The sequence below is a fragment of the Gossypium raimondii genome, chromosome 3, assembly GCF_025698545.1.
Source record: "Gossypium raimondii isolate GPD5lz chromosome 3, ASM2569854v1, whole genome shotgun sequence".
In the NCBI taxonomy this organism is placed as follows: Eukaryota; Viridiplantae; Streptophyta; class Magnoliopsida; order Malvales; family Malvaceae; genus Gossypium; species Gossypium raimondii.
Window position 1 is genome coordinate 30,826,131 of NC_068567.1, and position 25,444 is coordinate 30,851,574.

Sequence of the window (25,444 nt, forward strand, 5' to 3'; positions counted from 1 at the left end):
TAGGGGTTTGGCACTTAGTGCCCAAACGTATTTTTGGCTGGATTAGCTTTGTTGAGCATTCAGGCGTGTTTCATGTCAACTTAAACACAAATAAAATTAATTAGTAATTTAAGTAAATTATAGTACAATAAAAATAAATATTTTCGGTTTTGATAAGAAAGAAAATAAAAACAACATAAATAAATGAGACTAAGGAAAACTAACTTATAAACTTAAGCAAATCTAGACATGGGTGATTAGCTCATTTCAGTGGTCGTAATTAATTCCTATTTCGATTTTTTATTCAATCAACTAGTTATTACCCTAGTAGGACTCTCGGTCTTCCACTAAACTAACAAGTTAGTAAGAATTACTTATGTCTCGACTTCATAGTCAAGAACGGTTTGGGGTTTTAGGGTTTAGGGTTTAGGCCATACCAATTTTTAGGGAATAGGCCATACCAATTTTTAGTTAACACCCACCTAAATGACTTCTTAGGATCGTCAATCCTAGAGTTTAATCTCTTCCTATCCCAAATAGGTCATCCACTAAGAAAACCAAAAATAAGAATTAATTAATCACACTTCCACTTGCTAATCCCCCATAAGATGATTAGTTCCTCTTGGATCTCATAAACATAAAGAAATTGATAAATAAACTGAACTTTAAAAACAATCAAGTAAATATTTTAAGAAAAACCCTGAGATGTATTTGAATGAAGCATGGAATCCACAATAGTTTGATCATGTTCACAATCACGTTCTCTGAAGAACACAAAAGAGAAAAGAACTAAAAATAAACCTAAGGCCTAAGGTGAAGGAAAACTACAAACTAAAGTTACAAAGAAAACTTAAAGTATTGAAATTCATCCTTAAGCAAGTGTTTTAAAAGCCTATTTATAGAGTTAGGTTTGTCGTCATCCCTATCCCTAGGTCAGTTGACATTCTTGTGTTTAATTTCTATTGTACGAACAAAAACGCCCCTGTCTCGTATGTGTTTCCCGTAAAAGACCAATTTCATGATGCCTTAGTCCATGCGTCGCGACATTGAAAGTAGTATGCATGGTTGAGGGTGTGTAACAACATCCTTTGGCTATTTTGTGACACCCAAGGTAGTATAGCAATTCCAACATTCTGCTCCCTATGATGCGACATCGAACTCCCCGTGTTGCAACACAACGACCAACTTTGAGTTCTTATGCCTTTGAATGGTCTCCTACACCGTTACTAGGTATGTTAGCTAGCCTTTAGGTCTCATGCGGCCCCCAAGGTCAATAAGAAGACTCAAAATGTACATTTTATTGAATGTAACTAAGCTAAGAAAACGTAACTAAAACATGCTAAAATTGCTTGTATTCAAACTCTTCAAGAACGAAAACTAGTTTAATCTGCTACACCGAATTATAGTAGATCAAACTCCCTTACACTTAAGTACTTTCATGTCCTTGTTGGGACAGTTGGTACGCCCCGTGGTGCATTGAAAAAAAATTTTGGCGGTCCTTAGCCATGGATCCATGTACGAGGAATAAAACGAGTTGAAATAAGGTTGAAGATATACCTTCTTATCTAAAACAATTGATGAAAGGTTGTTATTGATACGATTATGATTCCAAGCCACAATGAAAATGTCTTGGCCTCTACGTAGTCCACCTAGTACTAAAACGAACAAAAAAAACCTTCTTGGAAATTTTCTAGAGAAAAACTCCTAAAAAGGTTGCTAGACCTTTTTCTTATTTTCTTTTAAAACACTCTTACCCTAATTTGGGATTTTTGGTATCCATATGTTGAAAATGAATAATCTATAGATAAAAAATGGAAAGCATTAAAAACTTTTTATTCTTTCCTAAAAGATTTATAACTATCATGTTTAGGTGTTTGATGAAATCATAATTATAATAATTTATTATAATAATTTCAGTAAAAAATAACATGTTAAAGTTTTATATGAATCGAATTCATATATTACCTTTAACTATGTTCTCTATTTGTGTACAACAATCTTGTACATTTAATTTGTTTAATATTTAAATGTCAAATTCATTTAATTCATGTGACAACTAAGCACAATACAAATTGTTTGGATTTTGTTCATTTTAAGCATAGGGTGTGACCCTGTAGGTTCTTGTAATGTTAGTAGTAGTACTAGAACTTTTCTAATAAAACAAGCAATGAGTGGCATCTAGTAATGCATTATTGCTACCTAAGTTACAAGAAGTCGTAATTCAACATAACCTTTCTATGATAAACCTTTCATGCACTACATCATTTTGTCCTTTATATCTAGACTGGACTCAAGTTATAGAATAGTCATACTTGCATAATCCAATCTAATGTTTCTTGATATCTCAAGTAGACTACAATAAACAAATATGTATGATATGTCATAGCAACTTATTCAAGCATGACCATGCATTTCTAGTCTTACTCAATCAAGTGGCCTAAGATATTGCTCCCATTATGTATAAGGACAAATCCTATATTGATCAACCATATCACACTACATAGATTATGGCATATCCAACATTATTCTTTTGAATACAACTTGTTATGGAAGACATTTGACTGTATCAAAATATATGACTCATGATGTTGGGATAATGATGATCTAAAGTCTGAGAATCATATACATAGTTATTACTATGAGTAATGTTGCGACTATTACATAAATAATCCAAGAAACATACTCAGAGTGGTTTAGTCCAATATGTTGTTCTCTAACACATACTCATGTATTTATTTTGGTATCCATAAGTCAATGACAACACTTTGTCATCAATCAACTACACATTAGTCTCAATGCATTATTGTTGTCCAATCCCACAACAATACTTGACTAAGGACCTGTTAAGAATAATCATATTTTCTTAGGACTTTATTAAGTTTAGTTTATTTATATACACGAAAAATGAAACCTGAAATAATAATAGAAATGCCTTATATTAATAAACAAGTTAAAACAAGTATTTAATTACAATCATATCATGATTGGTCTTTGGGCATACTATAATAGTGCTCAAGAAAAACAATATAAAAATAGAAACATAAAGGATGATCCATGAACAAGTATAGTACAAAGATTGGTTTTGGAGTACATAACTAGGTATTTTCATGTTTACACATAATTACGGCATGATATATACACAACTTATTAGTTTCAATGTCAAACACCTAAGTTCAATATATTACAAAGTACACAAGCATTAAGGTTTTCAAATATATGCATCCATCAATAAATCATATAGGTAATTTGATTCTTCTAGCAAAATACAAACAATCGTAAATGGAATTACTTAATTTGATGTCAATTCCTGAATAAGTCTACCTAAGTCACATAGGGCTTTTTAGTTTGTAACATTCTTAAGCTAGGACAAGTATGAAATTCAAGAACAAGAAGCATCAAAATAGTTTCAGGCACAAAAATAGTTTGGCTTATCTTATTGTTCCCTATTCTTCCCCCTTAATAACCTTTGCTGGTTGGGGTATTACCATCATGGGCTAGTACGTGCATGAAACATGTAGGAAATTGGAGATGTTAGTTTCGGCTGACGTGATGTGGAACCCCAGAAACAATAATAGGTTAGTTGATTTTATGTGTAAATTCATTTTAAATAATAACTGCTCTTGGGATTTTAACATGAATTATCCTAGAGAAATTCATGAAATTGTAATTCAGTATGCTATTAATGAAATTTAGGCCTTTATGGTCTTTTTTTTGCTAAAAAATAAATAACCATTGCTCAGTCACCGCCTTATGTCTCCTTTTCTCACCTTCCCTATTTCTCCACATAGGAAGTCACAACATAATATAGAAATTGTAGACAGATCACTAGTTTTTTGCATAAATGGTTGAGTATTTCTACTTTTGTAACTTCTCACTTTTTGAGATTTTTACTACATCTTACTCGTAATGCTTTTTTCTACTCGTTTTGATTTTATTTTTTTATTTTTTTATTTTGTTGCACGTATTGGCTAACCTATAATCACTACATCACACTTTTCCTTCCTATTTCACTTTGTTTTTACAAAATTCACTGTGGTGTATCTACTTAACCCTCAATATAAATGGCCATACATCTATAGTCATGCACTTCAAGACCAAGGAAAGTTGGTAAATATAAATTAACGTTTTTAGCTTGGGTTTTGTATGAAGGTTAATCAAGAAGTATTTTCTGGCTCAAAATAAGTACTAAGGATGAATAAATAGGGTTAGCTTTTTATCTCTAGGTGTATACCAAATAATGCCTTAGGTCACCCCTAAGTATCTCAATATTCACAAATTTAATCAATCAAATAATCACAAATTCAATGATTTATCATACATACTAGCATGCTCATTTCCTCAGATTCACTATATCATTTCAGTATATTCAATTACTCAATGCCTATTTACGTTGTAATATATAGAACTTAGTAGTCTAGTAATAACAAATTTAAAGTCATTTTATCATGCCAAATTTATAGAAAACACAATTAACCTATGTACATGCTCGTAACCAATAACTTGTATTTTTACAAGCTTAAGTACACATTTGACAATAAAAATTAAAAGAAAACTATAAAATTTAACAACAAATTTCCTATGTTACCCTTCACACTTTAGAGAGCATAATGTTAGTAATGTGAAGCCTTAATAAGATGAGGAAAGAAGTTACCCAATTGATCGTGACATTGCAATAGTCTAATGGTGGGTGCTTCCTTCCTTGTTCCTTGTGAGTTCAAATATGTTGTGCTTCTTTCATGTGGAGTTCCTACACAAAAAAACTTGAAATAGAAACAAATATATAAAATCTACTATTAGTCGTAGTATAAAACAATAACAATTATCCAAAATTAATTACAATCCCAAAAATACAAATTAATAGTTCAACCGTCATCTAGATAATCAAAATAGGGTGTTTGCCCCTCTCTATCGGTGCCTTCCCCTTTCTCGAGACTTAACCTCGAGACAAGCCTCCGCTTGAAAAATGTGCTTGCTGACCTAAGCTTCGGATTATGGGCCATTTCTTTGTAGAATATTGTGGTTGAAAGGCAGCCTAATAGTCATCATCATCCTTTTGATATCTTTGCTCGATAGCCTTTTTTTCCTCTTCTTCATCATTTTTGCTTTCTTCTTCCTCGAATGTTCTAAGTGTATCTAAGTTTGGTAGGTAGTTTCGTTCTTTGATATTGTTTTGTCGTGCAAACTCCTGGATAGCTGGTCTTGATTCTTGCATCCACTTTATCATTTAACTAGTTTTGAGGTTTTGCTCTTTCGTTCGTTCCAAGCTTGTGTTTGTTGTTTCTTTTTCAGAGATATGGGGACGTACGTCTTTTCTTCTCTCCTATTGTTCCATTTTGTGATCTGCTTCCAATTAAGCTCTACATACTCTATGTACATAGAATTGTCTATTATGCTTTTTGTTGGTCACATAGAAGTGCCATCACAAGATGGGACAGAAAATCCTGGCTTTCTAGCCACTAAAACAATGTTTCATATTTTAATGGATCCATTCCCTGATGCATATTTTTTTCTATAAAATTCCATATAACAAAATAGTTCAAAATGTATTGACATTAGAAACATTAAGAGCAGGAGTGATTCTAGTGCAAATAAACTGCATCCATGTTTAGCTATAGGAAACATTATAACTTAATTAAAATTGGTCCATAGTCCAGTATCCGGCCGAAGGTTCCATTCACCTTGGTTTTCAGTTAAATATTTTATTTTGCTTTCCATATCTATACCTTCAAATGATGTTAAATTCGCATTCTCTAAAAAATTAGTTTCATAGAAATGAGCATCATAAAATTTCATAGAAATGAGCAAATTTCTTTAAGCGATAATTCTAATCCTTTTGCCGTATAATGTTGTTCTACACCAATCAGATAACCAAGAGAAGCAAATATGGTAACAAAATAGGAGAAAATGATTTTAGGTAAAAAGAGGGTCTTTTGGGTTTAAAAAAGTTGAGAATATTTTAGAGGACTAATAGGTTTGACTTAGTTTAGATGTTGGTTTAAGGTGTTTTTAGGTTATCAAGTGGAGATTTTTTGGTTAAAAATCAGGTAAAATTAAGTTAAAATCGATAGGTTGCGTAATCTGGTCAGGTCAACCTTACAAGAAATTATAGCGGTGTCGTGACACCCTTAGTAAGTTGTCAATGTCGCGACATCGGGGTTTGATGTCTCAAGACACCCTAAAATTTTTGAAACTTGGGTAAACTATCTTTTGTGTCGTGACACATAGGTGATATCTCGCGACATCAAAATGATTTTCTCAATTCCTTTGATTCTGAATGCGATTTCGCGACACATGAGTGTTGTGCTGCGACCTTGACTTTGTTTTCACCCAAACTTCCCATTTTCAGAGTGTCTTAGTTTTAATTTTAAAAAAATTTAATAAGAATTAAAATCTAAACTATCTATTAGTTAAAAATATAATAATATAAATAACGTTAAAATTCAATTAGGAATGTCAAGTCTTACTGTTGGATTCATCCGTCACCTCAAATCAACGTGCCCATGGATACTCTTCCTTGTTTCGTTTCTATCACTGTTCATCCAACATCTATTGTGCCACTCTACTTTCCTTCACTTGTCCCATTCTTTGAACTTGCTTTTTCTACCTGCACTGATTACAAAAAAACACTTCCCCTGGCTTAGGGTAATTAGAGACTTTTACAAATATTCCAAAATATTGTCTCCCTAATTCTTCCCCATGTTTCTCATCTTGTTGGTGGCCACATTTAAATATTTTTCCCTCACCATTGATCCTCATATTTAACTCATTATTTTCTAAGTCAATGGTAGCCTTGATGTTGCTAAAAATGGCCTACCTAACAGAATAGTTATTTCATGGTCTTGCTCGAAATCTAGAATTATAAAATTAGTTGGGATGATAAAGCTCCTCACTTTAACAATCACATCTTCAAGTACACCTTTCGGTTGTAGTGAAGACCTGTCAACTAACTGTAGTACGATCTGGGTGTTTTTAAGCTCCCTTAACGCGAGTTTTTCATAAATAGATAAGGGCATTAATTTAATACTAACTCCTAAATTGCATAGAGCCTTGCTAAAATATATATCCCCTATTTCTATAGGTATTGTAAAACTTTTCGGGTCTTTTAGGTTTAAGGGCATCTATTTGGATATAATCGCACTACATGAGGCACTTGTGCTAATTTGCTCTCCCATTTCCATTTTCCTATGCCTAGACATAATTTCTTTTAAATACTTAGTGTATTTAGGAACTTGTTCAATTAAATCAATTAAAGGAAAGTTAACATTCAAAGCTTTAAATAAGTTTATAAAACCTAAAAATTGTGCCTCATTGGAAACACAAAGATTTATATACTTTTTCATACCTAATTTTACTTAAAATCATGCATTTTTGATAGAATTTTTGTCATAAAATAATTCATTTTTATACAATAATTAAATTGTATTAAAAATTTGAACATGTTAATTTTTTGTCAATTTTACAATTATTTTTAGTGAATTTTGATTATTTTCGACAGATTCGTACAAAGGGCGAAAATTGACACGGTAGACACCTCTAGAAGAACAAAACCAAGAAGCAATTCGACAAAACAAGCCAAAATAATTTCCTGCCTAATACGGTCCAAATATGTGTATTAATTCATAATATAATTAATTTTAATTTATTCCCAATTTAATTTGGGCTAAATAAATTAGTTTTAATTAATTATGGAAAAAGGGCCCAGTTGAACTGCACTAGTTGAACCAAATTGAGCGAACCAAACCAGCTACCAATTGGGCAGCCCAAAACCGTTCAAATGCTGACCCAAACCAGCATTTTAGCTGATTAAATGAGCTACAAAAAGGCCCTTGGAAGACTTTTAAATTACATTCAAACCTTACCTTAAATTAAGGCTTTATGGATTTGCCCCGGGCTAATTTTAGCAAAGTTAAAAGTCTCAACTTTGCCATGTAGGATGGCCAGTCATGAGGGGGCTCTTTGGCTGTTGAAATTTGATATTTTTAGTAGCCATCATCAGCTATATAAACCCCCCTTTTCTGCCCATTCAAATCATCCCTCATTCTTGTTTCAAAAAAAAAAAACCATCCCTCTTCACATCTTTTCTCTCACAACTCTTCTCTCCTCTCTCACTTTTTTCTCTTATTTTCCCATTCAAAGCTCCTTTCTCTTCTGCTGATTTCTCCTCTTGGGAAATGGGTCTTCTTCAGCCATTTTGGAGCAGCAATTGAGTGTTCATAGCAGCCTTGACCGGTGAGGACAACAAAGAAGGAAGAACAGAGCAACCTAGTCAAGCCACGAAAAACCACCAGATTTGATTCTTGTTCCTTATCTCTTTAATTTTTGTTGTTTTTATGATGAACATATCTATGAATATTTATGCTATTGGAATGGTTAATTTAATCAGCTTAGCTTGAATTTAATTCGTGTTAGGTTGATTGCATTTCGTCCTCTTGATTTCTTAAATTTATGTTTATGCTGTTATAGGCCTCAGTAAAATGTTTGATTAAGTAAAACCATGGTTAAGTTATTCTTGCATTACAATTGTAACATAACTAAAGAATTAATTATTTAAATGGATTGAAATTGTAATTAATGGATACAGTACTTAATCAGTGCATGTTTAATTCTTCTAAGGTAGCTAAAGATAAGATTAGCATTGTATTTGGCGATACATATGCCTTGCATAACTTGCAAGATTATTGTGATTAAACTGTTTCAAGGTAAGGATACTTTGTTACCTCACATAGTCTTTTATATGCTTATTAGGTTGAATTAATCGTTTGAATCGACATAGGAATATGCGAGAGATTGTTTAATCTAATAAGTATGTATGTGCAATACCATGTTTATCTTTATAAATCTGTTTTACCGGTCGAATTGACATAGGAATATGTACAAGAGATGAATGGATTTTTGATTTGTAAATATGTTCATAAGTTAGCAAATTACTGAGTTGCCATGATTTATTAGTAATAAGTATAAGCATAAGGTTAATGATTCTAAGGTAAGGAAATGTAACTAATCCAACACAATTATATCATCTTGATTAAAATCAGCTTTTAAAATCGTGCATTAGAACTTTATTTTATTTTATTTTACTTTGTTTTCTAGTTTTTAATCATTTCCCAAATCCAAATATTTTTCTTTCACCAAAGTCTTTAAACTTAATTTCATAAATAATTATTTTACAGTCCCTGTGGGTACGATAACTCGACATTTACTTGTCACTTTATTACTTGTTGCGATTGTGTACACTTGCACATTTTCGTCGTTCCAAGTTTCTGGCGCCGTTGCCAGGGACTGTTTTAAAAAAAAGCCATTATTTGTTAATCGTTTTTACATTTTGGTTTATTTATTTTCTTGTTTAAATCTTTACTTACTTAATATTTCTGTGATTATTTTAGGTGTTTATGAGTATTGACCAGATTATCGACTTATTCCTTGTGGACCCTAAAATAGAACAAAACTTTCGACAGTGAAGAAGACAAGCGAACCAGAGAAGGACCGAAGAGATAAACTTTGAGAATATGAATCAAGGAAACAGATCAAACCTTGTTTAGGATCCTATCCTTATTGCTGATGATAGGGATAAAGCTTTACGACAATATGTCGTGCCAGTATTTAACGATCTTAATCTGGGTATTTGGAGACCCGAAATCGAGGCACAATAATTCGAGCTGAAGCCAGTCATGTTCCAAATGCTTCAGACTGTGGGCCAATTCAGTGGAATGCCTATTGAAGATCTTCATCTTCACTTAAGACTATTTATGGAAGTGAGCGATTCTTTCAAGTTAGCCGAAGTACCCGAAGATGCATTACGACTGAAGCTATTCCTATATTCGCTAAGGGACAGGGCTCGTGCCTGGTTGAACTCATTGCCACCAAACTCCATTTCTACATGGCAAGAGTTAGCTGAGAGATTCCTCATGAAGTATTTCTCGTCGAGCAAGAATGCCAAGTTGAGGAATGAGATCACTGCCTTCCAACAAATGGATGATGAGTCCCTGCATGAAGCATGGTAAATGTACAAAGAGTTATTACGAAAGTACCCTCATCATGGAATCCCACATTGCATTCAACTTGAGACATTCTATAATGGTCTCAACGCTCACACGAGGATGGTAATGGATGCCTCTGCTAATGATGCTCTCCTTTCTAAGTCTTATAATGAGGCTTACGAAATTATTGAGAGAATTGCCAACAATAATTATCAATGGCCAACCAATCGAGCAACGTCAAGAAGACGAGTCGCTAAAATACATGAAGTGGACGCTCTTACTTCACTCACATCTCAGGTATCTTCAATATCCTCAATGCTTAAGAATCTTACCACTAATGGGTCTAACAGTTTTGCAGCCCAACCACCTAATCAATTTGAGAATATAGCTTGTGTGTATTGTGGGCAAGGACATTTGTTAGAAGAATGTCCATCGAACCCCAAATTCGTATATTACATGGGCAACCAAAATCAAAACCGAGGGAGGCAAGAACTACAATCCAACTTTTATAACTCATCGTGGCATAATCACCTGAATTTTTCTTGGAGTACCCAACAGGCTGGAACCAGTAACATTTACGCCCAACCTAAACCAACTCAGCTGTCTAGTTTCCCCCAACAAGTTTAGAAACCAACCCAAGTGGAACCATCCAATAGCTTAGAGAATCTATTGAAGGCGTACATGGCAAAAAACGACTCCACTCTAAGGAATTTGGAGAATCAAGTGGGCCAGCTTGTTACTGAACTCAGGAACCGTCTACAAGTGCTCTACCTAGTGACACGGAGAATCTGAGAAATCTGGGGAAGGAACATTGTAAAGCGTTGACATTAAAGAGCGGAAAGACAGTATAGCCCAGTACTGTCGAATTTGAAAAGGAGCCAGCTAACGCTCAAGATTCAGAAGAAGTTCAACCAAGTGTTGAAATTCTAGTTTCACCAGAACTAGAATCGGGAAAACCCGACAAAGTAACCTCAGGACCAGCTAATTCTTATCAACTAACAATGTCGTTAGATGTAGAATAACCGCCAAAGATGAATCAACCAGAATCAGTCCCAGTAATGAAACCACCACCACCCTACCCTCAAAGACTTCAGAAACAGAAGTAAGAGACTCAATTCAAGAAGTTCCCTGACGTACTCAAGAAACTTCACATCAATATCCCGTTGGTTGAAGCACTTGAGAAAATGCTGAACTACGTCATCTTGTCTAAGAAACAAAGACTTGGAGAATTTGAGACGGTAGCTCTAACGAAGGAATGCAGTGCATATCTTCAAGATAAACTACCCCTAAAATTAAAGGATCCTAGATGTTTTACCATACCGTGCAACATTGGAGCAACATATTGTCGTAAGGCATTATGTGACTTAGGTGAAAGTATCAACTTGATCCTTATGTCAATATTTAGGAAGTTGGGGATAGGAGAAGTTAGACCAACTACAGTTACGTTTCAACAGAATTGACCACTAAGCAAGAAGAGAAACTTATCTTAATTCTGAAACAATTCAAGAAGGCCATCGGATGGACCATAGCCGATATTCGCGGTATTAGCCCATCTGCATGCATGCCCATCATGAAGGACATAGTAAAAAAAGAGATCATCAATAGGTTAGATGCGGGTATCATCTATCCCATCTCAGATAGTTCATGGGTAAGCCCGGTCTACTGCGTGCCAAAAAAAAGAGGTATCACAATCGTAGAGAATAAGAACAACGAGTTGATATCGACTAGAACGGTTACAGGATGGAGAATCTATATCGATTACCGGAAGCTAAACAAGGTGACTATGAAATATCACTTTCCTTTGTCGTTCTTGGACCAGATGTCGGATAGACTTGGAGGACGAGATTACTACTATTTTCTTGATGGATACTAAGGGTATAATTAGATTACAGTAGCACCGAAAGATCAACACAAATCGATATTCACCTACCCGTACGTACTTTTGCATTTAGACACACGCCATTTGGTTTATGTAATGCACCTGCTACATTTCAAATATGTATGATGTCTATTTTTACTGACATGGTTGAGAAATATTTGGAAGTTTTTATGGACGATTTTTCAGTATTTGGAGATACTTACGATGATTGCTTAGCCAATCTAACTAAGGTACTAAGGCAATGCGAAGAAACGAATCTCGTACTCAATTGCGAAAAGTGTCATTTTATTGTAAGAGAAGGAGTTGTTTTAGGGCATTGGATAAGGAGACATGGGATCAAGGTAGACAAAGCAAAGGTAGAGGTTATTGAGAGACTCCCACCTCCAACATCTATAAAGGGTGTTAGGAGCTTTTTGGGTCACGCCAGTTTTTATCGAAGATTTATCAAGGACTTCTCCAAAGTGGCTAAACCCTTATGCAAATTATTGGAGAAGGACTCTATATTCAAGTTTGATGAGGAATGCTTAAAAGCCTTCAACGATTTGAAGAGTCGATTAGTCACGGCACCCATAATCGTCACACCAGACTGGGATTTGCCATTCAAATTGATGTGTGACGAAAGTGACTTGTAATTGGAGTTGTCTTGGGCCAACAAAGGAACAAATTTTTTCATCCCATCTACTATGCAAGTTGAACCCTAACAGGAGCTCAACTAAATTATACGGTAACAGAAAAAGAGTTACTTGCTATTGTGTTTGCTTTCGACAAGTTTCGATCTTATTTGGTAGGTACCAAAGTGACTGTCTATACAGACCACTCGACAATTAAGTATTTACTTGCGAAGAAAGACACTAAGCAGAGGCTGATCCGATGGGTACTTCTACTTTAAGAGTTCGATCTAAAAATTCAAGATCGAAAGGGAGTTAAAAATCAAGTAGCAGATCACTTGTCCAGATTGGAGAGACAAGAAGGGAATTCTCCTCTTATACCAATTCAGGAGACGTTTCCAGGCAAACAAATCCTGAAGGTAAATCATGTCCATAATACCCCTTGGTTTGTTGATATTGCTAACTATTTAGCTTGTGGTTTGATGCCAACTGATAAGACACGTCAACAAAGGAAAAAGTTTTTCACGATGTGAAGTACTATTTTTGGGAAAAGCCATATGTGTTTAAAAAGTGTGCAGATCAGATGATCAGGAGATGCGTGGCAGACGATGAAATACCAAAAATTTTATACCACTGTCACTCAACTCCAAGTGGGGGACACTTCGGAGGTACACGTAAAACAGCCAAAGTATTGCAAGCCAGATTCTTTTGGCCAACACTATTCAATGATGCATATGCTTACGTGAAGAGCTGTGATCGATGTCAAAAGGTTGGATATGTCACCAACAGAAATGAGATGCCTCAAACAAAAATCATTGAAGTAGAGTTGTTCGATGTATGGGGTATTGACTTTCTTGGTCCTTTTCCTCCGTCTTGTGGTCACAAGTACATACTAGTAGCGGTAGACTATGTGTCTAAGTGGGTTGAGGCTAAGGCATATCCGACAAACGATGCTAAGATTGTGATGAAGTTTGTGCAGAAGCATGTGTTCACAAGGTTTGGAACCCCAAGAGCTATCATCAGTGATGAAGGATCCCACTTTGTGTACAAGTGGTTAAAATGGTTATTAGACAAGCACGGAGTGAAACACAAGGTTGCAACAGCTTACCATCCGCAGAAAAATGGGCAAGTTGAACTGGCAAATAAGGTGATCAAAGGCATACTTGAGAAGGTAGTCCACCCGAACCGACGAGATTGGTCCACAAGATTAGATGATGCTTTATGGGCTTACAGAACAGCATACAAGACACCGTTAGGGATGTCACCCTATAGGTTGGTCTTTGGGAAAGCCTACCATCTACCTCTAGAGTAAGAGCACAAAGCTTACTGGGCTCTTCGATGACTCAGCCTAGATCTTAAGCTTGCTACAGAGAAACAGATGCTCCAACTCAACGAGCTAGAGGAATTCCGAATGTTCTCATACGAAATACCAAATTACTCAAAGAAAGACTTAAGAAAAGGCATGAAAAGCACAATCGAGTTAGAGAATTTGAAGCAAGTCAGCAAGTCTTGTTATTTAATTCCAGATTGAAGTTCTTCCCAGGTAAGTTAAAATCACGTTGGTCCGGTCCATTTATGATTCATCACGTCTATCCATATGGAGTTGTTGAGCTCCATGGTAAAGGAGGTAATTTCCAAGTCAATGCTCAGCGTTTGAAACATTACTACAGAGAAAAACCTGAACGGGATCAAATCTTGTTCAGTTTATCAGATATTTAATTTTTTTTTTGTTTTTAATAAATTATTTAAGGTATATTTTCGGGTTTATTATGTTTAAATAAATTCTGTCTAGGAGATTGGAACTTAAGCGAGACCACTTGTGACCCCTCCAATCTTCCCAGGAATTAATTTTTACATAATTTTTCGAAAATTATTCCTTGAATTACAAAATAAATTTTTAATATTTCAAATAAAAGGGTCAAATTGTGATCCAAGTTTTTAATTACAACTCAATTTCAAATTATCATTAAGTCTAGGGACTTAATTGAATTATTTTAAAATTTGGTTGCTAATTTCAGTAAATAATATAAATTAGGTGCCTCTTTTTAAATATTTCCAAAAGGCATCTAAAATAAATATTTTTATTTTTAATATAAATTTATATAAATATGATAAACTTTAATATATAATTATATCTATTATAATTTATATATTAATTTTACCAACTTAGCATAGAATTAGGATTAGTTTAATTTTAATCATATTTTATTCTTGTTTTAATAATTTAATAGAAATTGATAATTTCATTATTAATTGTTTTAACTTTGAGTAGGACTAGAATTAGAATATTTAAATTATTAAATTTCACTAAGAATTCTACTCTAATTCCTACTTTTCCCACTATAAAATCCACCTTTACTTCCCCCCATTCATTCATTACTGAAAACCCCAAAGCACCAAATCCCTTAAGTACCGCAAGCCTCAATCACACATTGCTTGGCTAGCAACCTCAGCACACCACACACCCCAGTGAAGATCGCCCGGTGCCGTGTCACGCTCTCCCGCGCCACACTGCGCACGTCCCCCATTCATCGAACTGTTTGCCTAAGGAAGTGTGGATTAGGAACTAGTTCATGAATTCTATGTGAATTTAACCTCAAGCGAATTGATCGAAGTACCAGTTCATGGAATCAAGGTACCAATAAGTTCAAACGCTATTAATGAGTTCTTTGAATTACCTGATTTCGAAAACAATGGATATTCTTCTTTTTTGAGCAACATTAAGCCTGAACATTTGCAAGAAATTCTCGAGGAACTCACAGTTCCAGGTTCTAAGTGGACTGTGTCAAAGTAAGGAATCCACATATGTCGAAAAGAATATTTGACACCACTTGCAAATGTATGGTTCTATTTCATCCGTTTCAGCGTTATGCCTATTTCGCATGGGACTACAATCTCATTAGAGCGAATGGTCCTATTATACTTAGTTCTAACTGGAAAGACCATTGATGTGGGCAAAATCATCCTAAGAGAAATGCAAAATTATGCTGTTAGACGTTCTAGCCCAGCCTATTTCCCCTTTACGATAACAATTCTGTACTTAAAAGCAAAAATTCTTACGAACATAAAGAAGGCAGGGTATAGTCAGGGCACAATCATCGATTGGCACCTTTACCGAGTAGCTAGAGATTCTGTTCTACAGCAACGAGTTGAAGAAAGTGAGGATCCCGAAGAAGTAAAAGATGACCCCATAGAGATCCCGCCAGAGCAATCAACTGAAGTTCCTAATGAGGCAAAACCAATAGAACTAGAAGCTAAACCTGATATCGAAACCTCAATGTTTAGAGCTCCACCGCCTAGCTCAGATTTTCATGATGAGCTGTCAAAGCTGATGGACTTAATTCAACACATGCAATGGAAATAACAAGCCTACTGGAGATACTCAAAAATAAGGGATGACTAGATGAGGAGTGCCCTTAGGAAAATTTATAGTGACCCATTTATTTTTGTGCCTGAGTTTTCAGATTTCATATTTGAACCATGGAGTTCATTGTCGAAGAGGGAGCAAAGTGATTCATGCAAAGGCAATAATGATGAAGCAAAAGATGAGTCGAATACGGAAGGATCGACAAACAAATAAAAAAGGGAGGACCTCAACTCTATTTTATTTTTATTCTTAAGTTATTTTAGGATTAGGTTAAGTAGGAATTTTTATTTTTGCACAATAAAACAAAAGATAGGAATCATGAATAAAATCTGAACAAGTCACAAAGGCTAAAGTGTGGCAATAAGTATATACATGTCTAGGATTGGATTTTGAGAGAGCTTGGTACTTAAGCAGTCAATTTGACTCACCTCCTCTTTTCTAAAATCCTACCTGGTGTATAGTATCTATTCACAATGAGAACACTATTCATTTTAAGTTGGGGGACCGAAAATTTGAATTAATTCCACTCAGAATAAAATTTTCTTTTAATTATGATTAGGATATATTTTGTTCAATAATTTGAAATTTTGTTAAGTATGCTAAACTTCAGTATTAATAAAGTTTTATTATTTCAATAAGTTATTATGTTAGCTTAATAATGATATGAATGTATTTTTAATAAAGCATGCAAATTCGTACCATAAAATTCTTTTCCCTACGAAAAAATTAGGCATGCATGAAAGTTTAAGTCTTTAGAATTGACTAAGTAATTTCTTGAGGCAAAATCCTAGGAAGCATGGAATATTGAAAATGACTTAGGCAATTATTGTTTGGACCGTTTGAGCATTTCAAGCTGACCATGATAAAATTACCCTTTGAAACCCAACTTTGAGACTATATGGCCTAGTTTTATTTGGACCTTTGCAATATTTAGCCATCACTTTTCTCTTCATTTTCTTTAAAATTGTCCCAAACACTAGACTCAGTACTATTCAGAATATCGTTTGAAAATAAGTTTGGGGAAATTGAAAAGAAGTATCAATTGCTCGAAAATTGTAGTACATGAAGCAAGTGCTCGAATTTGAATTTAAAAGAAAAACATGTACTCAAAAGAAAATAGATGTACAAAAGAGCATGTGAAAGTAAAATAAGTTGGTGTATCGAAGGTAAAAATTATAAAGGTTCGATTTTACGCTGAGTCTAAAGTTTTTAAGCCAAAATTTATTTATCTTTTACCTACCCATAGCCTAGCCACATTACAACTTTAATAAAGACCTATTGATTCAAGTTTCTATGCTACCTACATTAGTGGAGAGAAATTGTTAATATCAACATATGAAGACATAAGTTAAACTTAATGATTGCAGCTTAGTCTTGAATAAGGGAATAAAAAATCAAATTGGTAAGGGTTAACATGTCTTTGTTAAAGAGGCATTTAGTCTAATTTTGTTGTTATAATAGTTGCTAGATGTAATTTGAACTATATGCATACTTAAGTAGCATAAGTATCAAATTTCTTATTTTTGAGCCTAAGTATATTAAATTCATAAATTTGAGAACAAAGTTGTTTTGAAGGAATTCTTCAAAAGTGTTTCTAAGAAATTCCTTCCAAAATTTGTGCATTACTCGGGACGAGCAATGATTTAAGTTTGGGGGTGTGGAAACACAAAGCTTTATATATTTTTTCATACCTAATTTTACTTAAAATCATGCATTTTAGATAGAATTTTTGTCATAAAATAATTAATTTTTATAAAATAATTAAATTCTATTAAAAATTTGAACATGTTCATTTTTAGTCAATTTTACAATTATTTTTAGTGAATTTTGATTATTTTTGACAAATTTGTACAAAGAGTGAAAATTGACCCGACACACACCGTTAGAAGAACAAAACTGAGAAGCAATTCAAAGTAACAAGGAAACATAATTTCCAGCCTAAGACGATCTAAATATATGTATTAGTTCATAATATAATTTATTTTAATTTATTCTCAATTTAATTTTGGCTAAATAAATTAATTTTAATTAATTATGGAAAAATGGTCCAGTTGAACCGCACCAGTTGAACCAAATTGAGCGAACCGAACCAGCCACCAATTGGGTAGCCTAGAACCGTTCAAATGCTGACCCAAATCAGAATTTTAGCTGATTAAATGAGCTACAGAAAGGCCCTTGGAAGACTTCCAAATTGCATTCAAACCTCACCTTAAATTAAGGCTTTACGGATTTGCCCCGGGCTAATTTTAGCAAAGTTGAAAGTCTCAACTTTGCCATGTTGGATGGCCAGCCATGAGGTGGCTCTTTGGCTGCTGAAATTTGATATTTTTAGCAACCATCCTCAGCTATATAAACCCCCTTTTCTACCCATTCAAATCATCCCTCATTCACATCACTTCTCTCACAACTCTTCTCTCCTCTCTCACTTTTTTCTCTCATTTTCCCATTCAAATTTCCTTGCTCTTGTGCCAATTTCTCCTCTTGGGAAAGGGGTCTTCTTCAGCCATTTTGGAGCAGCAATTGAGTGTTCATAGAAGCCTTGACCGGCGAGGATAACAAAGAAGGAAGAATAGAGCAACCTAGTCAAGCCACAGAAAACCACCAGATTTGATTCTTGTCCCTTATCTCTTTTATTTTTGTTGTTTTTATGATGAACATATCTATGAATATTTATGCTATTGGAATGGTTAATTTAATCAGCTTAGTTTGAATTTAATTCGTGTTAGGTTGATTGCATTCCGTCCTCTTGATTTCTTAAATTTATGTTTATGCTGTTATAGGGCTCAGTAAAATGTTTGATTAAGTAAAACCATGATTCAGTTATTCTTGCATTACAATTGTCAGATAACTAAAGAATTAATTATTTAAATGCATTGAAATTGTAATTAATGGACACAGTACTTAATCAGTACTTTGCCCGAATGGAGTGCGATTAGTTTCACATGCTCCATCCTTCTCTTCGAGGATTATGTTCTTTGTTGCTTGGTATTCCGGTGCCAATTTTTCTTTTGATATCTCCTATCATGCTTATCAGTTGACTCATTTGATCTTCCAGCTTAGTCAATGTTTTCGTAGTGCTAGTGCACTCAGACTACACCTGTTTTACTTCAATTCTCATTAACTGCCTCTCCACCTTGATCTGATCCAAGCGTTGACCACATACAGTATGGTTATTTGGGTTGGCCCTTTCCTGAAGCTTCTGCAAATAAGGAGGTTGATAATTAATATTTTTTAATTGGTTGTGCATTGTTACCTCCTTGATTTCTGTCCTATCTCAGGTTTGGGTGATCTTTCCAATAGGGATTATAAGTGTTTGAATAAGGGTTTCCACCCTTATTCCCGATGTAGTTGACATCCTCAGTTAGGTTATTAATGTAAAGGAAGAGAGGTTTGTCTCCTCCATATATAGATGATGCACTAGATGAGAACTCTATGCGATTGAGTCTATCCTTAAATTGTCGGTATCTATCATCCTCTTGGACAGCTTTTATCGTAGATGGTTTCTAGCCATATGTATATCATTTGGTTGGCCACTAGAAGGAATTCATCGCCATGTTTTCTATCAGCTCATACACATCTTCGTATGTTTTGTTTATTAAGGCTCCTCTTGCGACTTCATTTGCTCCTGGACGTGCATGCATATCCAACCCATTGTACAACATTTGTAGCCTCAACCATTCGGGTAATCCATGATATGGGCATCTTTGTATTTGCATTTTAAAATGCTCCCAAGCTTTGTGAAAGCACTTTCCTGCTAATTGTTTGAACGTTGAGATCTCTCTCCTTAGTTAGACTGTCTTGCTAATAGGGAAAAACTTTTGTACAAATTTTCCTACAATTTCATCCCATGTCATGATGGATCCTGGTGCCTACAAATCTAACCAAGAAAAGGCATTATCAATTAAAGCGAAGGGGAATAGTCGAGGACAAATAGCATAATCGGTGACCCCGTTGTATTTAAATGTATCACGAAGTTGAAGGAACCATTTTAATGTCAACCTAAACACAAATAGAAGTAATTAGTATTTTAAATAAATTATAGTATAACAAAACATAAAAGGAAATATTTTGGTCTTTAATAAGGAAGAAAATAAAAAAAACATAAATAAAAGAGACTTGGAAAAGCTAATTTATAAACTTAATCAGATCTAGACATGGGTGATTAGCTTCTTTCGGTAAACATAACTAATTCCTATTTTGGGTTTCTATTCAATCAACTAGTCGTTACCTTAGAAGGATCTCTCAATCTTCCAACTAAACTAATGATTCGAAAAGAACTATTTATCTTTTGACCTCAAAGTCTAGACCGGTTGGGGCTTAAGTTGTTCACGGGTAGGTCATACCAATTTTCATTTAATTCCCACCTAAATGACTTCCTATGGTCATCAAGCATAGGGTTTAATCTCTTCCTCTCCCAAGCAACTGATCTGCTAAGAAAACCCTACATAACAATTAATTAATTACACCTCCACTTGTTAGTCCCCCATATGAGGATTTGTTCCTCATGAATCTCATAAACAAAAGGAACTTGATAAATAAAATGAACATTAAAAACAATTCAAGTAAAGAGTTTAAGAAAAATCCTGAGATGTATTTCAGTGAAGCACGGAATCCATGTAACACCCCTAACCCGTATCCATCACCGAAACAGGGTTACAGAGTATTACCAAACTTATAGATTAGACAGACAAAAATTTTAAAAATTTTCATAACATATAGCCAATCATAATCATGTATATTGTCCCAAATACGAGCCCTCGAGGCCTAAATACACCTTAGAAACAACTCAGGACTAAATTGGAAATTAAGAGAATTTTTCAGAAACTTATAGAATTTTCAAAACTGCAGGGGTCACACGGCCATGTGGTCAGGCCGTGTGAGTCACACGGCCAAGAGACACTCCCGTGTCTTAGGCCGTGTGGGCATTCGAAATAGGGACATACGGTCGTGTCCCAACCTATGTCCATGCCCATGTAACTCACTGACTTGCACCACACGGTCAAGCCACACACCTATGTGCTAAGCTGTGTAAGCATACTGACTAGTGCTTTTAAAAGATACAGGGGACACATGGTTGAGACACATGCCCATGTCTCTGCACGTGTGGACAAAAATAGACCATTTTCCAAGCCACATTTCTTACCCAAAAATGGCATCAATCTACTCCCATAAATTCGCATATATGCTAGATATAATCAATCATCCCAAAAAAAACATAAGCAAGTTTTAAACATGTACTATAATCACATACAACCAATATGCCTTTAGGCACCTCAAATGACAATTTAAAAACATGTCAACCATGTATCCAAACTTACCTAACTGACCAAATACATATATGCATAATTGTATCAAAACCTATCATGTAGATCATTAATCAAAACATACCATTTATGTACTTAATCTCTAGCATCAATTGGTCATATAAGTCACTTGTAACTTGTGCATTAAAACACCAATACAAACCATTCAAAAACTAGCATCATTATACATATGTGCTTTCCACAACAAGCACTAAATCACTCCAAATTATAATACATATTCATATGCATATTCAACTACCATTTAATTTTCATCCATCAAACATAAATCAATTCACATGTTACACATACCAAACCACACATCAAACATGATAAGGCCATTTATATATACATAGCAAAATATAACAAAATACAAGCCAATTCAAATGGCTAAAAACTTAACAAAACATGTAGGCTATCGTTAGCCAAAATAACCTATACATGCCATTATAACCAAAATTAGATAACCAAATACACCAAAAGAGGTGATGGATAGTGTGATATAACTTTAACAAGCTTCCAACCCGAACGAGCTTTTAGACCACTATAAAACACGGAAAATAACACAGAGTAAGCATTTAAGCTTAGTAAGTTAGTATAACATAGAATTTAACTTACCATTTAACCACAATTTAGGTAAATAAGCCAAAGCATATCTCAACTCAATTTGTCCAAAATCCTAACACATATTCATCAACCAAGCTAGCCATGTAATTCATATAAAAACCGAGAATCATGTACGAGTTCAACAACTATTCAAATTCCATATACATGTAACATCTATCCTATGTATCCATATATCATATATAAACAATTTCCATATAATTCATGTAAATATCTATACTAATTTGTATCGAACTCATATAAACTCGTAACAAAAGTGTGCCCGTTGAACCATTTAGAATATCATTGGATATGCAGGTAGTACACACGAGGTGTACTGAACTGTAATTTGTCAAATTCCTGTACATGTATACTCATACGAGCTATAAATGGTAAGCTCATAAGAGCTGAATAAATGGTAACACTAATGACATCTCATTTGTATCCTACAAATTCCTAAGGTTCAAACGGAGCTCGGTAATCGTCGTACAACTTCGGATATGAGATCGATACTCAAATATGATGACAATGCAAATAACATACATTTAATTCAATCAAAGCATATAATTACACAATTTAATTACATCAGCTTTCCTCAACGGTTTTATGTAGATACAAAGGCGACTAATGAATTTAACTCAATTCAATATAATTTAATTTAGTCCAATACACATATTGGCAAAATTACCATTTTACCCCTATAATTTTAATTATTTGCAATTTAGTCCTTATCTCATAAAATGGAAATTTGTACAATTTCATTACAACCCATCATAGCCAAATTATATACATGCTTATAACACCCACATTTTCACAAATTCACAAATTCACAATTTTACCACATAATTTATCACATTTTTCAATTTAATCTTTAATTGATAACTTCATCAAGAATTCCTTTACAAAAGTTGTTTATCTAACAACAACCATTCATTTTCCACCATTAAACTTTAAAACCCTAACATGTTCATCAATGGCAAAACTTAAATACTTTAACAATTTCACAAATTAGTCCCCGTGCTAGCTAGATTAAGCTATAATGATCCCGGAAACATAGAAATCATTAAAAACGAGATGAAAATCGTACCTAATTGGACAATGGAAGCTTGGCTTAATGTTGCTCAACAAAAATGGCTTTGTTTCCTCTTCAAAATTAGTTGAAGAAGGAAGAAAAAATGATACTTGGCTTTTATTTTACTTAATTTTGTCTTTATTTACTTAATTACCTATTTAACCTTTTAAAACATTAAAAATCACACTTATACCAAGCCATGTACATCCACTATCACTATTATTGTGTCAATTGCCATACAAGGACCTCCACATTCCATAGCTATTAGACACCTTTAGCTATTAGAACACAACTTTAGCACTTTACGCGATTTAGTTCTTTCTATCAAATTGAACATGTAAACGGTAAATTTTCTTAACGAAATTTTTATACAATAATACTATCATGCTATACATCATAAGATAATAATAAAATAAAATTTTCAATCTCAGATTTTTGGTCTCGAAACCACTGTTCTAATTTCACTAAAAACGGGTTATTACAACTCTCCCCCCAAAAAGGGATTTTCGTCCCCGAAAATCTTACCAAAAAAGAGGTTCGGATATTGCTTTCTCATAGCTTCCTCGGGTTCCTAGGTGGCTTCCTCTATTCCGTGTCATAACCAAAGAACTTTTACTAAAGCTATGTTTTTATTTCTCAAATCTTTCACCTCTCGTGCTAGAATTTATATCGGTTCTTCATTGTATGTCATATCAGACTGAATCTCAACATCTGTCAGGGAGATAACATGTGAAGGATCAGATCGATATCGGTGTAACATAGACATGTGAAAGACATTATGAATTCTCTCAAGTTCTGATGGTAAGTTTAATCGATACGCAACTGGTCTGATTCTTTCAGTAATCTCATACGTTCTGATAAATAGCAGAGTCAACTTTCCTTTGCGACAAAACTAAAGAATTTTCTTGCAAAGTGAAACTTTCAAAAAAACTTTGTCGCCGACTTGGAACTCTATATCTTTGTGTTTAAGATCTGTATTCAATTTCTGACGATCTGAAGCTGCTTTCAAACTATCTCGGATCACTTTAACTTTTTCCTTAGCCTCGCGAATCAAATCAACCCCGTGTATCTTTTTCTCATTGAGCTCAGTCCAGTATAATAGAGTTCTGCATTTACGACCATATAGAGCCTCATACAGTGCCATCTTTATGCTCGTCTAAATATTATTATTATACACGAATTTGACCAACAGTAAATATTTCTCTCAGCTGCCTTCGAACTCTAAAACACAGCAACAAAGCATATCTTCAAGAATTTGAATCACTCGCTCGGACTAGCCATCGATCTAAGGGTGAAATGCAGTGCTAAAATTCAAGCGCATACCCAGAGCTTCCTGTTACTTTCTCTAGAATCGTGATGTTAACCTCGGATCTCTATCTAAAATAATAGATACTTACACCCCATGTAATCTAACAATTTCAGAAACATATAACTTAGCTAATCTATCAAGTGAGAAATCTGTACGTAGCAAAATAAAATGTCCAGACTTCGTCAGACAATCAACAATAACCCAGATAGCATCCTTTTTTTCAGAGATAAGGGTAACCCTGATACGAAATCCATAGTATCATCACTGGCTGTAACAGTCCTGAAGGTACCAGATGTTCAGCTTTAACTTGCTAACATATCAAACATTTGGATACAAAGTCAAAATCTCACGTTTCATTCCTGGCCACCAGTACATCTGTCTTAAATCAATGTACATTTTATTCTCGGCCACCATGAGTTTCATATAAGATTTTTTGTATAAGTTTTGGATTCTTCGGTACACAAACTCTATCTCTGAATAACAAAAAATCATAAGGCCCTATCAAAAAATTTGAGTCAGATGTCCACTCACACTGTACTTGTTTAGCTCACAACACATTATCACATTTCTTAGCTTCGCAAATCTGATGTAGAAACATCGGTTTACCTTTTAACTCAACTAAGATCGCACCATCATTAGACAATGTAAATCATGTATTCATTGCTCGCAAAGCAAACAAAGACTTTCTACTCAGAGTATTCGCAACTACATTTGCTTTTCCCGGATGATAATAAATAACTAACTCATAATCTTTTAATAGTTCATGCCATCTACGGTGTCTCAAATTCAGATCTTTCTGTGACATCAAATACTGTAAACTCTTGTGATCGGTAAATATATGACATTTTTCACCGAACAAATGATGTCCCCAAATTTTCAATGCAAACACAATAGCTGCCAACTCTAAATCATGTGTCGGATAATTTTTCTCGTGTGGCTTTAACTGTCTAGAGGCATAAGCTATTACTTTGCCTTCCTGCATCAAAACACAGCATAAAATGTTCAATGACTTATCACTGAAAATCACAAATTCTTTACCTGATTCAGCCTGAACTAGAACTGGTGCTTTGGTCAACAGTATTTTCAACTGGTTAAAACTTTGCTGACATTTATCATTCCATTCAAACTTCACATCTTTCTGTAATATTCGCGTCGTCGATGTAGTTATCATCGTAAACCCTTTTACAAATCTCTGGTAATAACCAGTTAATCTCAGAAAACTTCTGACTTCAAATACGTTTCTCGGTGGTTTCTAGTCAACAACTGTAGAAATCTTACTCAGATCAACTCTAATGCCTTCAACTGATACTATATGTCCCAGAAAACTGACTCCTCGAAGCCAGGACTCTC

General features: G+C 34.3%; 2 non-coding genes across 2 annotated transcripts; one reads left to right on the plus strand and one right to left on the minus strand.

Moving 5' to 3' along the window:
* Nucleotides 1-9,914: 9,914 nt before the first annotated feature.
* Nucleotides 9,915-10,021, minus strand: LOC128040128 (small nucleolar RNA R71). Its single transcript, XR_008194788.1, has one exon. It is a non-coding gene; the product is annotated as a small nucleolar RNA R71 (small nucleolar RNA).
* A 9,473-nt stretch (nucleotides 10,022-19,494) lies between these two features.
* Nucleotides 19,495-19,601, plus strand: LOC128040233 (small nucleolar RNA R71). The gene has a single exon (XR_008194891.1). It is a non-coding gene; the product is annotated as a small nucleolar RNA R71 (small nucleolar RNA).
* The last annotated feature ends 5,843 nt before the right edge of the window (nucleotides 19,602-25,444 follow it).